This window comes from Patagioenas fasciata, chromosome 1 (genome assembly GCF_037038585.1).
Source record: "Patagioenas fasciata isolate bPatFas1 chromosome 1, bPatFas1.hap1, whole genome shotgun sequence".
Taxonomy (NCBI): domain Eukaryota; kingdom Metazoa; phylum Chordata; class Aves; order Columbiformes; family Columbidae; genus Patagioenas; species Patagioenas fasciata.
Genome location: NC_092520.1, coordinates 63,511,060 through 63,524,508, shown reverse-complemented (window position 1 = coordinate 63,524,508; position 13,449 = coordinate 63,511,060). Strand labels below are relative to the sequence as shown.

The following is a 13,449-nucleotide window of genomic DNA, read 5'->3' as shown; positions in this document are numbered from 1 at the left end:
GTTTTTCTTCTCTCCTCTGTCTTGTTACTCTTCAAGACCCACTTATGCAAGTGATACTTAAAAACTCAGCCAAAAAAATAGTGGTGGAACAGCTATGTAATGATAGCAGTCATTATTTTTTCATTTATGAAAGGGATACTTGAAAATTATTCAGAATCATCAAGCTGTGACATATTGCTAACCTATGTAATGAGTAGGAACCCACTATTCTTTCTTTCCTTCTTTCCTTCTTTCCTCATTCATGCTCACCTCTGTCTTGGATCAGATTAGAAAGCAAGCTCTTCAAATCAGAGACTGCATCCTCCTGTATCTTGGGGACCTGGAGTGCAATAATCGTGAGAAACCTAGGTTACCTATAAAAGTTATGATTCGCTGGAGACATGCATAAATTGTGAACAATTAAAATTAATGACATACTCTGGGTCAAGAATGATACAGCTTGTGAATGATCAGAATATTAGAATGATCAGAAAGAACTTGTGTCTTCCTCTGCAGGAAGAGTTCTCAATAGTGGCATTGAGGAGGGAGGCAGAGGAAACAAATGAAAGATGAAGTAAGAAGCAAAAATTCTATATTTGTATGGCAGCCTGTTTACTGCAGAAAAGTTTTGAAAGAAAGTGAACACTAAATGTGACCTTCTGTTACAACTCCAAGAAAGAACACCATTACTTCTTTTACCCTGCATGGAAGGCAGCCAATATGTCTACCAGCTTCAAAGATGCCTCTTCCTATACCCTCCAATGTGAAACTGTATGTAGGCTGACATATATTGTTACATTACTGCTGATCCTGAAGACACTATTCCAGAGTGTTCCCAAACACATCAGTAGACAGACCAGCCAAAAGGTTGCATGAAGAGTTGCACAGGTAATCTGCAGTGTTCCCCAGCTTATGTACCCCTCAGCTATCACTTACAATCAGGTTGTGGCATGTTCTTTTCATTGAGTTTCATGACGTTTAAACAACAGTTCAGAACCTGTTGTGATTCCTCCTGCTAGGCATTCATATAGCAAGTAAAGTAATGGGGATGCTTTATCTGGAAAGAATACTGACTTTCACCATTGAACGAAAGAGCAGGACATAGACATCAGTGCCATGTGAGTATGGGAGAATGCTGGGTTTATATAGATTATAAATTTGCTGTCATAAAACATTCCCTGAATGGCAAATATGGGCCCCATGGATGTGGAGGTCACATGCTGGAAAAGTATGTGGAAGAGTTAGCCTGTTGAGGGTCTTGTCAAGTACGGCACTGACCAAAAAAAATTAAAAATCTACATAAAATTTATACTCTCTAGAATGACACTAGGTCTGAAAACAGCAATTACTTTTGGCAAGTGGTTTCCATTATGATTATAGTGCCTCAGAAGACCAAAAAGAGGAAAGATCTCACTTAGGAGTAATTGATTCCCCCTGTAAATGCATAATTTATGGGAGCAAAGCTTAACTCTATCCACTAAAAGAAATAAAAATATGTATATATGAAATATATATCAGCTTCTTCCTACTTGTCAAGTCCTTGATGCACACCTTTCCACTCATATGAGCAAATTCTGTGTTAAGCATTAATGTGCTTGATAATACAATACATAGGATGTGTCTGTATGAAAGAAAAGATAATTCTGTCTTATTGGGCAAAATACTATGGTTCACTCTGAAAATGCAGCTCTATCAACTCCCCAACATTTTACATAAATATTTACCAAACTTTAAATCAAATGCAAATTAAATAGGTTTCTGTTAGAAATATTCCCAATTTCTGGCAGCCTACTCAATAGTCTACAGGAGAATTTGTTGCTAAATATGTGTAAACATTAACATGGTTGATTTGATGTTACGAGAAGACGATAAATTGCAATTGAGTCATTGTACACCTAAGTGGGCTAATAGTTTAGTATGTGGGGTGGTAATAAATGTGAGGGGATTTTTTAAAAAAATAACTTTTAAAATTACTTTTGCTCTGTTGTAAAAGAAAAATGGACAGACTTCGGTGAGTTACATCAGTCAAGTAGAAGTGTCTTCACTGAGGTAACAAGCAGTTTTTATACGGAAAATTTTCTCTTGCGCTTGAAATCAAAAGTAATTTTGCTGAATAAAGTGGAGTGACACAATGGCAAATGGGAGAGGAAGAAATCTGAGTCTGCAAAACATCCTGAAAATTGAAATGTGTGATAGCATGCCATTATACTTTTAAAAGAAGAACTTATGCAGTGCACTGTATTTGCTCAGTAACCTGTTCTACACACCTTTAGTCATAAACTGTGCTAGGGAAAGCCAAATCACCATGTCTCAATAATAAAACGTATTGCATAAGGGCAGAACTGTGACCATAGATAGTAATTTTGATAAAGGTGGTTATTCTGCAGATTTTTCCTACACTGTGCTGTGGTTTGAGTAATTCAATACATCTCCTAATCCTGCCAGCTATTAATGTGATCTTCAACTTGCATTTGGACACTCAGCAGCAATAGAGAATGAATGAATACTAGTATCATATTTGGTCTAATGGTTGCTCCTGTAGTACTAAAACACTGAAATCAGAACCACTGTATAGGTGATATGTATGATGCCATTAATCAAAAACAAGGAGGCCATTGGGGAAGGCTGTGTTTTGTTTGGCCACTAGTGCATTTTATTTTAATTCTGTGATACTGTATGTCCACCAACATGCTGATATCAGTGAACGAATTCATGTTGCGCCAGTAAATTACCAGGCATTCAACTTGAAGGCAATATTTAAATATTAGGCTCCTATTCTGCCCATCATAATATGGAGAACAGTAAAATAAAGAAGTGGATTAGAGCATATAGAGATATTTTAGTCACAAAGATCCCTACTAGACTCAGATCCCAGTCCCAGAGGTGAAATCCCCTGGCACTGATATGGAAGAGTAACCCCTCGCCTGCTGAGCACCCCCTTGCCTCTCTCGACACCACCACAGCCTTGAGCGCCTCATCTCAGATAATTATGCTGCATATGAATAATTTTTTTAATGTTTGGTTTAATACACACAGATTCTTTAAACAATAAAAAAAAATCAGCAAACATCATCACGATCTGGAAATCTCTTTCTTAACTTAGAAAACCGTTTCTTAATGGCACAGGGGGAGAACACGACAGTAAGCTTGACAACATAATTAGAAGATTGTTACGAGGAAAGGGAAAAGCATTCTTTATACAGCTCTTACTACTTTCAATAAGATTATTCTCCCTGAATAGCTAATCAGCTTTTCTAGCTTCTCAAATCCATGTGCTTTAAGCTGCTCTCACAGTTCTTCTTAGTTGCTAAATGGCAAACAGTGACACCTCCAAAAGGGAAATTTAAAGTGTTAACCAAATGTGAGCAAACAGCATGATGGAGACTGCAGATAAAGAGATCTTTGGCAGATTAGCGGCAATTTAAGAAGATCACACTGTTACACCTGGGTTGACAAGAGCTGACAGGGTTTGTTGATCTCTGCTCCTATCTCCAATTTGAGTGTCATGTTTCAACAGAAATGAGAGGAATACAAAAAAAAAAATCCTTTCAGTACCGAACATTGGCTCCACAGCAAGTGTTTATGGCAGCTGAAACAAAAAGGAGCTAAAGAAGTAGATGAAAGGATTAAAATAAAACTGTTCATCTCTAAGTGCACAGACCTTCCTCCTAATGCTGAGTGTCCCATTCTCTTCCTCGACAGAACCTTGTCCCAGCCACTCACTACCCACTTTGATGTATGGAGGCTTTTTCTGCTGGCAAAATCTTGCAAAATAATAAAGGTTGAATTAGAACTAGGAAGGAGGAGGGGAATAACACACAAATCTCAGTAACAACAACAGCAAGGACTGGTTTTGCATTGCTAATGATACAGCTTGTCAGAAGTGTTTTTTTCGTATGTGCAGGTTGTTGTTTTTTTTTTTTTTTTTTTTAAATTTGATTTATTTATTTTTCTTCCTGTAAGTCAATTATGGGGCATTTATTTACTGCGACTTTGGTGCTCTCCACTTGCTATCTTTGTCAACAGAGGGGCCCTCTTCGTCTGAGCTTGATCATTCTCCTTTATTTAGAAACCTTTATTGATAAGAAACCTTACACACGTTTCCTTAAAAAGGAAATAAATTATGACTCCCCTCTAGTAGAGAATGAGAGGCACATGAGACTACTCGAACACCACTAAAATCATCAGCCTCATGAAATAAAGAAGTCAATAAAAACCAAAATGTATCTGGACATCTATAGAGAAACATAGCTAGGAAATGACTAAATCTGTGTTTCCACTAGGGCTCACAAGCACCATTCCAGCAGGCTTAAGGTGGTTTTAAAGTGGACATAGATATAATTTAACATTTAAAAAGCATCTAAAAAGCAATTAAGTGGCTCCTGCTGGGCAGACGATGAAAAGGAGCCCAACATTCCTTAAAATAAAGATGCTACACTGACGATACACTGAGATTGTGTAGACAGGGATGAGGTGAACCCCTAGAATATTTTGGGGTAGCTGTCAACCTGTGCAGAAACAACTTGAGCTCACTTTTGCTTTTCAAGGCTGCGATTCAACCTTGAGCTTAATCTAAGCTACTGCTGACCAGCAACTTATTCCAAACACACGCTGTCTCCCTTTGGCCCCTTCCCAGGGCAGTGCAGCTGTCTAGTGGTCCAACCATGAACCATTGATTAGTTTTCCAGTAGTTCAGCAAGTTGATCCAGGTCACCACATGGCCACTCAATGGACCAGGGACCTTGGAAGTGGAAGGAAGGGAAAAGAAAATGGTACCACCCTTTCTGCAGCTAGATCATGCTCAGTATGATGTGAAATTGTGCCATTAAAGGGTGGCTTCATGGCCAGATGAATCCAGTCTAAACCCAAGCTTCTACTATAAGAGGTGGCTACATTTTCTTCCAAACTTATCTGCATGGTCACACTCTCTCTCTTGTGCCTGGACTGAGGGCTTTTTGCAGCCATGGCATGGACTGGATCACGAAGCTTCTCTGATGGAAAACCCAGCCTTTTTTCCCTAGTTAATTTTAGTGTGTATCATGTTTCCACATGTAGCTGTGTGATTGCTTGCACCAACTACAGGACAAAGGTGGTGTAAGTAATACAGGTGTCCAGTCAGGAGTAGTGGGAAGGAGAGCTGCTTCTTCAGTGACATTCATAGTCTTAGTTAACCACTAAACTTAGATAACTTTCTTCTGTTATTACAGGCAAGTATCATTTAATCTGGGCCCTTTGTAACACAAGAGCTGAGGAAGCCAGTATCTCTGTCAACATGACCAAATTCCAGCATCACACTCTGCATGTAGTTTTTCAAAAGCCAAGATTTTTACAGCTTTATCTTCAGCCACTCCTATTGACATCAGTGAGTAGAGGTTCAGACCCTTATTTGCAAGCATGATCTTGGAAGAAAAGGTCTTTAATGTAACAGTTATTAAAGTTTTTGTTTGTTTGTTTGTTTTTGTTTTCCTGCTTAATATCTCTACAAAGACAATACAGACAGTACTTCTTGCAATCTGAAATTTAGTCATGCCATCTAAATGGAGAATTAACCGGTGATCAGAGGGATGGAACACTGATGGAGAACTGGCACTGTCAGTCATCTGCAGCAGGACTTTAAGGCCTAATTTTCCTAAGAGAGAATGCACTTCCCAAATTGCAGTGCAATTTTCAAAAAGTGGGAGCTGAATATTTAAATGCTTGCTTCCTCCGCACCACCATGTTAAGCACCCAGCTGTGCTTTCACCTCAAGTCAATTTGGAAACAGGAATAAAAAACCATGCTGCATGTAGTTTACACATATAATAGCATCTCTAATAATGCACAAATCCTTCTGGCTGCATTAACAGTCCTTTATTTTTAATACACAACACAGAACCCAATTACACTAGAAATATTAATATCCCAGGCCTTGTTCTCCATGATCATACCAGTTCAGCTAAAGGGATTATGGCCAAGACACAAAATATCACTATATTTCATTCAGTCCTAGTCATAAAACTTACTTTGTTTATTAGTGTGAGCTTAGACATGTCCTCTCCTCCTTTCTGAAATGATGGCCGAAGCTCCTGGAAAGTAGTAAGACAAGGTGCTCAGTTTAAATGGACATGAGCATTTTGGTTAGATAGAAGCTGGAAAGTGAATCTGAAGGTGAGAATTGTGGCTGAGTTGGGTTGTTTTGGCAGAGAATCAGAAAAGGGGTATTTCTGACCCTCATCTCACAGTGAACTCAGGTTGCAGGAGTCGGCACCTTTTTATTTAAAATGAAACTTAGCAAACCCACAGACATCAGCATCAGGGTTTGCCAAAACGGACGGGAAATGGAACATTGCAAGTCGTTACAAGTAGTGTCTAAGACGTAGGCTTGAGGAAAACATGCTTTATTCTAGAAATTTAATAATTTCTTTCAAATCCTTTTTAGCTGTCAGGTACAGCACCTAGGAGAACCCCACAAACTGCAGTGCATACATTTTCCTCTATACTTTTAACTGTCCTTGTTCCCGGCTATAGTGACGTCAAAACCTTATGTTAGGACAATTTTTTTTTTTAATTTTTTTTTTTTTTTCAAGAAAAGCATAAGGAGTCTCAGCTCAGAAACCACAGGGTACTCTGGAACTGGTGGGGCAGGAATGGTGGTGGTGGCTGTGATGCTCTCATACCTTCCCACAACACGGGCTGCTGGCAGCACAACCCAGCACTGGCAGACAGAGCCAGCACCACTGTGTCCCCAGCAAAACCTGCTAATTGCCAGCCAGCGAATTTGATCCAGCTGCTGGCAGGTTTTGGGGGTGTATTTCTGAATACAGCTTTTGCTCAGAAAAAGAAGGGAGATGGTGCTTCAGGATGGGGGAAAGTAAGAATTATTACAGACTATGCAGAGGCAGGAGATACAAACCACCAGCAGTGCAATATCCCTGTGTTCGTGGAGGTCTGAGGCAACACTGGGAGCTGAGCCTGGCTTTGCTGAGCTCACTTATGTCTCACCCTCATATTCATCCTCGAGTGACCAAATTCTCCCTGAATATCTCTCATGAGTGACAGAGGTTCCAGAGCTAATGTGCTTATAGGAAGGTTGGGGTGAGGATATTAACCAACTGCTCCAGGTTTTTTTGGCTTCACTGTAACGTGCCAAAGCTGTTGCCGTTAGATTACCCTGTCTCCTAGTCAATTACATTAGTATTGTCAAAAATAATGCCAAGGCTGTATCATGCTGCTCTTGCCAGCTGAAGAGACGTTGTATTTATGGGTTCTCCATATCTTCTGAAATAAACTTGTCTATCTTTATTAAAAAAAAAATAAAATATATTACTAAGGAAAGCCAGAAATATTTCACAGCTAATATAAAATGGGAAGATGGATAATTTATTTCCCCTGCTTTTCTTTTTTTTTTTCTCCTCAGTTTTAAAGGTATTCTTCATTTTGTAATCTGAAGAAACGGTCCAAGGCATACGAAGAAAATTAGCTGAATGTTACATTGATACTGAATATAGTACGAGTTCCTTCTCAGAAAGCAAAACAGGCCAAAGATTACCACGATGAGAACAGAAAACTAAAACAGGCTGATCCTAAATACACATTGGTACCAGAATTTGAAATGCCTGAGATGAAAGAGACCAAAGACCATCCAGACTGTGTCCCTGCAAGCGTGAAATTATCTGCTCTATACTTTTTCTAGTGGTAGGTACATTTTGTTTTATAAAGGTCTTTTTGTTTCAGTTAGAATAAATTTTCACAGCTTAACAAGAGCAAAGATTTTGCGACAGCCATTATAAGGGTTTTATTTATAGTCAGTTCATTAGTGTTAATTACACAATGCACAGTAATCACAAGAAACACTTCCTCCTTGATGTCTATATCAATATAAATGGATATGTTAATATTATGCCATTCCCTTATTTTCCTCCACTCTGCCTATCGTCTTAGTTGTTGCTTAATTAAGCAGCAGTTTATATATTTATGTCTATGCCTCAGTCCACCCAATCTTTTAATCAGTTGTGTTGCTCCTTCAAATTCCCTTCGAATTTGCAATGACTTTCTTGCTAAGTGATGGTTGGCCAGGATTGACTTTGGTTTTCCAGAAAGACTCACAGAAATTCCTTTGGAAAAACGATGCCTTTAAGCAGACAGTTTAAAGCAGTATTCAGGATTATCTCAGCACTGTGACAATGAAAAACTCATGTCTAGTACACTACGCCTTCCACTCCGTGTTCTTTTCAGTATTATCAGTGTCTTGGTTTCACCTGCATATTGAGTCGTATGTTTCAAATTACATTACCCACAACACAATCACTCACATTTTCAAAAGCTGGATCTCATGTTATTTCATGCTGATGTTTGTAGGGTCTGTGTGATTCTTTATTCTCGGCTTTGGCAAAGTTTGCGGTTCTGTCCGGAGTAGTGCTAGATGAAGGGCTCATACCATCCTTGAGAGCTCTGCAGGACTGCGGTGACTCAGAAAGAAAAGAAATATTCACACTGCACTGGATAATCTGACCAGCTATCTAATATAATTGCTGTATGGTTATTTGCTTGCACTAATGGTCATAAGAACTTCTGGAGCAATGTGAACATGCAGGGACTGTGGTTTGTCCTGACAATATTCAGAGAAAGGTTCTTGTACCTTTCCCTCCAGGTGCTTACAAGCTCCTACAAAAGGCATCAACACTCTCTTCTTTACTTAACTCTTTCATGATCCTTGGTAAAGATAAAAAGTGGGAACCCATCTCTGCACGCACTAAAAGCTGAACCATTTGTGTGACAAGGAAAACACAAACTGGATAGCATTCACCATGACAGATTTTGTGGGAAAATCACACTTCAATTGGGGAGTGATCAGCCAGCACATCCTATATGCCGGATTCCAAACCAGGTTCCTAAAGATGTCAATCATACAGAGATGTTTTCTGACAGAGGAACACAGTGACTAGGACAAATTCTACAATTGCCTCAAAAGTGTGATTGACAGAATACCAAAACACAACTTACACTTTGTGATGGGTGACATTAATGCCAAAGTAGATGCGACAACCAAAGAATGGAATGAGCAGCAGGGAAGCCTGGGAGAGGAAAGTATCAACCCAAATTCAAGGGACTCTGGCATTGTGCTTTGTGTCTTGCCCTGTCCCCATAAGCAATCTTTTCCTCCTAAAATACAAATATACAATCAACATGAAATTACCAGACAGCAAGAAAATTGCAGAATAACGCAGATCTCTGCTTTTTTCATCTTCCCAACAGGCCAGCCATGTTGGTATAAACGTGAGATTCAAATAAACTGCAAGATGCACTAACTTATGGAACATTCAAAACCTAAAGAAGCCCCACTGAAACTCGTGTCGCAAAACAACACCATACAGAAAAGACAATGATTTATCTTGGCAACATGCTAATAGACAAAGTGGAGCTTGAGAAAGGGTTAACATAAAATACACTGCACAGAACTTGCCAAATTAATCAGTTTACAGGAATAGACAAATATAGCATTAAAACATGTCAATATGACGTTGCAGGAGACAGTGATCTACTGTGGCATTAGCCAAGAAACCAGGCATCTTTGAAAAGCATGGTCTGTTTTAAATTACTGGCCTTTGATGGAGAGACTATATCACCAGCTGAGAAACTCAGGTACTGTCAGCTATGAGGTCTATCAAAATCAGACGAAAGACTGAATGTATTCGGAGTAGGTACTTTGGATACCAGCACACTAACTCCTACTTGAAGCCATCAAGTGGAAAACACCCTGAGAATGCTTCCAACAAACTCTGGCAAACACAACCACTGGAAATGAAGATTTGCACAGATAACCTCAAAAATCTGCAGCAACAGCAGCAGCAACAAATAACAGTCCTTCGCCTGAGTTGCTCCAACATCTATGGTACCACTGTCAAAAACAACATGTGCAAAACTATCTAGATTTGTCCAAATGAACTGTCAGCATTGTGATTATAAGTGTAGATATACATGAAGTTAAAGCTTGAAAGAGGCTCGCAGTAAATGGCTAAATAGGGCTAAAGCTACAGGTGTAGATTCAATGACTGGTCTGAAAGCTGACCAGAACTTTCTAAGGCTTGTGTTCCACTCCTAAATGGGGCTTTGGGAGCATGAGTAGCTACAGGACAACTTCATGAGCATGAAGAAGCAAATATGGAAACATAACAGAAAATGGAGAACAACAGCAAGAAGAAGAACAACAGACAAGACTCCTTCCCAATTCTGTAGATTTTTTTTCCCCATTAATAAAATTTATTTTCTAACTTACGTAGGTGAAGTTATTGACCAGAGAATTGTCTTGGAAGTAAGCTACAGCTGTTTGCATAGATGTTAGACTAAATTTTGGGAAGGGAAAGGGAAGGAAAGGGAAGGAAAGGGAAGGAAGGAAGGAAGGAAGGAAGGAAGGAAGGAAGGAAGGAAGGAAGGAAGGAAGGAAGGAAGGAAGGAAGGAAGGAAGGAAGGAAGGAAGGGAAGGAAGAAGGAAAGAAGGAAAGAAAGAAGGAAAGAAGGAAAGAAGGAAAGAAAGAAAGAAGGAAAGAAGGAAAGAAAGAAGGAAAGAAGGAAAGAAAGAAGGAAGGAAAGAAGGAAAGAAGGAAGGAAAGAAGGAAAGAAAGAAAGAGAGAAAGAAAGAAAGAGAGAAAGAAAGAAAGAAAGAGAGAAAGAAAGAGAGAAAGAAAGAAAGAGAAAGAAAGAAAGGAAGAAAGAAAGGAAGAAAGAAAGAAAGGAAGAAAGGAAAGAAAGAAAGAAAGGAAGAAAGAAAGAAAGGAAGAAAGAAAGAAAGGAAGAAAGAAAGAAAGGAAGAAAGAAAGAAAGAAAAAGAAAGAAAGAAAGAAAGAAAGAAAGAAAGAAAGAAAGAAAGAAAGAAAGGAAGGAAGGAAGGAAGGAAGGAAGGAAGGAAGGAAGGAAGGAAGAAAGAAAGAAAGAAAGAAAGAAAGAAAGAAAGAAAGAAAGAAAGAAAGAAAGAAAGAAAGAAAGAAAGAAAGAAAGAAAGAAAGAAGGAAAGAAAGAAGGAAAGAAGGAAGGAAGGAAGAAAAGAAGGAAGGAAGAAAAGAAGGAAGGAAGGAAGGAAGAAAAGAAGGAAGGAAGGAAGGAAAGAAGGAAAGAAGGAAAGAAGGAAAGAAAGAAAGAAAGAAAGAAAGAAGGAAAGAAGGAAGGAAGGAAAGAAGGAAGGAAAGAAAGAAAGAAGGAAGGAAAGAAAGAAAGAATGAAAGAAAGAAAGAAAGAAAGAAAGAAAGAAAGAAAGAAAGAAAGAAAGAAAGAAAGAAGGAAGGAAAGAAAGAAAGAAAGAAAGGAAGAACGAAAGAGGCAATAGAGAGGCACTGGAATGATTTACAATACCATGGAATTAATCTCTAATGAGACAGACAGCACTCCATGATGTGCCTGTGTTCACTCTTGTTCAGCTCAGTGATACACATCCAGAAAAGTATGTGTTCAAATATGTGTATTATAACCCCGTTCTGAACCAGCTGAATGAACACATGGATTGTCAAAGAACAGATGAGTTTTCACCTGTTTCACCCAAGGACCTTTACCAGCTGTTGACCTAAGCAAAAAGGTGTAAGCAAATAATTCTAGCACATCCTGACCTGGAGCCAATGCTTTGGCTTCACAGCCACAGTTATAAGGTTATTTGTCTTTTAATGTATTATACATCTCTTATTTTTTCATTTATTACACATGCTTCAATACAAATATTTCATTCTGTCATATCAGCTTACTGTGGAGTGTAATGTAACAATTTAGTGCCCATGTGACACATCTAAAACAAAAAAGTACATTACTTCTCGCATGATCAGGTACTTCGTACTAGTCCAACTGGTGATGCGAGCTGCTGAAGTGGTATGAACAAATGTCTGTCACAGATGCCAGCTGGCAGGTCACCAAGTACCCAAAGACTATCTCAACTTTCAACAACATGAAAAGCAATCAGGCAGCTCTCTGAACACTGTTTTTGGACCTATCTTCCTTAAATGTTTCCACTGTAAAATTAGCTCCTTTCACTATTTTTTACAAAAAAAATATCCATTTGGGCATGACAGTGCAGTTGACATCTAAAGCTCAAGCTCGAAATGTTTTTCCTCCCATAGAATATAATTTGCGTGTGCACGTGTGCATATGCAGATGTGCAACTATTTGTAAAAAGCTCTATCTGTCTACCTAAAAGCTTGTGAAACCTTAGCCAGTTTTAATCAAATTTGGCAAAGATTAGAGATCTCAGAGCTACAGGTTGTGTGGAAATAGGTAGCTGAGTAGAGAAGAATGGTTTTGTCATGGTGTCCTCTCTAGGAAAAGGCTCCTATGTGGACTCAGACATTAACAGACACTAAAGAATCTATTGTTCAGTTAAGGTTTCTGTTCTGTGTGGATTTTCAGGGTTTTAATAAGGCAAAACCCACAAATCTCAGACTTTTCCACATTTTGAGCATTTGTAACATCTCTCCTGTATGGATTCTCTGGAGTTCATAAATAATGTTTGTAAACTGCATCTATTAGTATAATTCATTTCAAAAGTGAAAAAAATAACAGGGAAACAAATCCATTGGAAAGAAATGTTCCAGTTTTCAGGGAAACAAATCTTTCTATTCCATTATTTTAGTTCTCAACTACAACTACTTAAAAGGATAATAAGAAAGTATGTTGCAACTGAAAAATGAATGCAGGCTAGCAGAACTCAGTTGGAAAGTCATACTGTGTGGGTTTTCCTAATTTTAGACACTATTTCAAACTTTGTTAAGAAAATACCCCTTAAGCATTCAAGCCCCTCCCTCTTATGCATTCCTTCACACAAATATTAATTCTCTAATATCAATAGGAAGGCCTTCTGTGAAAATATTTCTCCTGCAAAAATTGTGTTCTGTGTTCAAGTATTAACAGGATTCATGCTGCCCAATCTGAAATACTTCACTTTAGAGACAGCACCACGAGTTTAGTCAACAGAGCCTGAAGTCTTCCTCTGCCACAATAAAAGAGTTTGAGTAACTCTCACAGAAAGGTCCCCTAGAAAAAAAAACTTGGATTTTTTAAGTTCAGTTAGTCCTGGCAAGATGATGAAACTTGTTTAGCATTCACTTCTTAAGAATCTGCACTGGATTCCATCTCTGGTATTAAGCATCTTAACTTCCAGCATGCTCCAAGCCTGACTTGCAGAAGTTCAGCTGGATCTTGGGCTTGCTTCCAGCTTTTTCCCTCAACAGGGAATTGTGGGTATTGTTGAAAAAGTGACACCTGGCTTCAGGGCCTGAACCTGACAAGACAATATAGATTCAGGCTGCACCCCGAGGTGTGTTCCCTGTTCCAACAAGAGTCCACAGTTATTTCAGTTCCTGCGCTCTCAGACAGTTCCATACTCCATTGTGTCATGCTCTGGAGCAGGAAATCTGGTGTCATCCTATAAGAAGACCATCTCTGATAGGCTGCGATGTCACTTGTTTTGAGGACCAGTTCCTCTACTGCTCCAGACATAGTCAGCAGTCACTGGTA

The 13,449-nt window shown here is 38.9% G+C and overlaps 1 long non-coding RNA gene across 1 annotated transcript in view; it reads right to left on the bottom strand.

Annotated features, from left to right (window-relative positions):
- Positions 1-232: 232 nt before the first annotated feature.
- The window catches only part of LOC139827796 (uncharacterized), a 229,088-nt gene continuing 215,871 nt past the window's right edge, over positions 233-13,449 (bottom strand). Inside the window, exons 2-3 of the long non-coding RNA XR_011738763.1 lie at positions 5,982-6,044; positions 233-319 (exon numbers count right to left, since the gene is read on the bottom strand). This is a non-coding gene — a long non-coding RNA (uncharacterized lncRNA). The remainder of the gene's footprint in view (positions 320-5,981; positions 6,045-13,449) is intronic.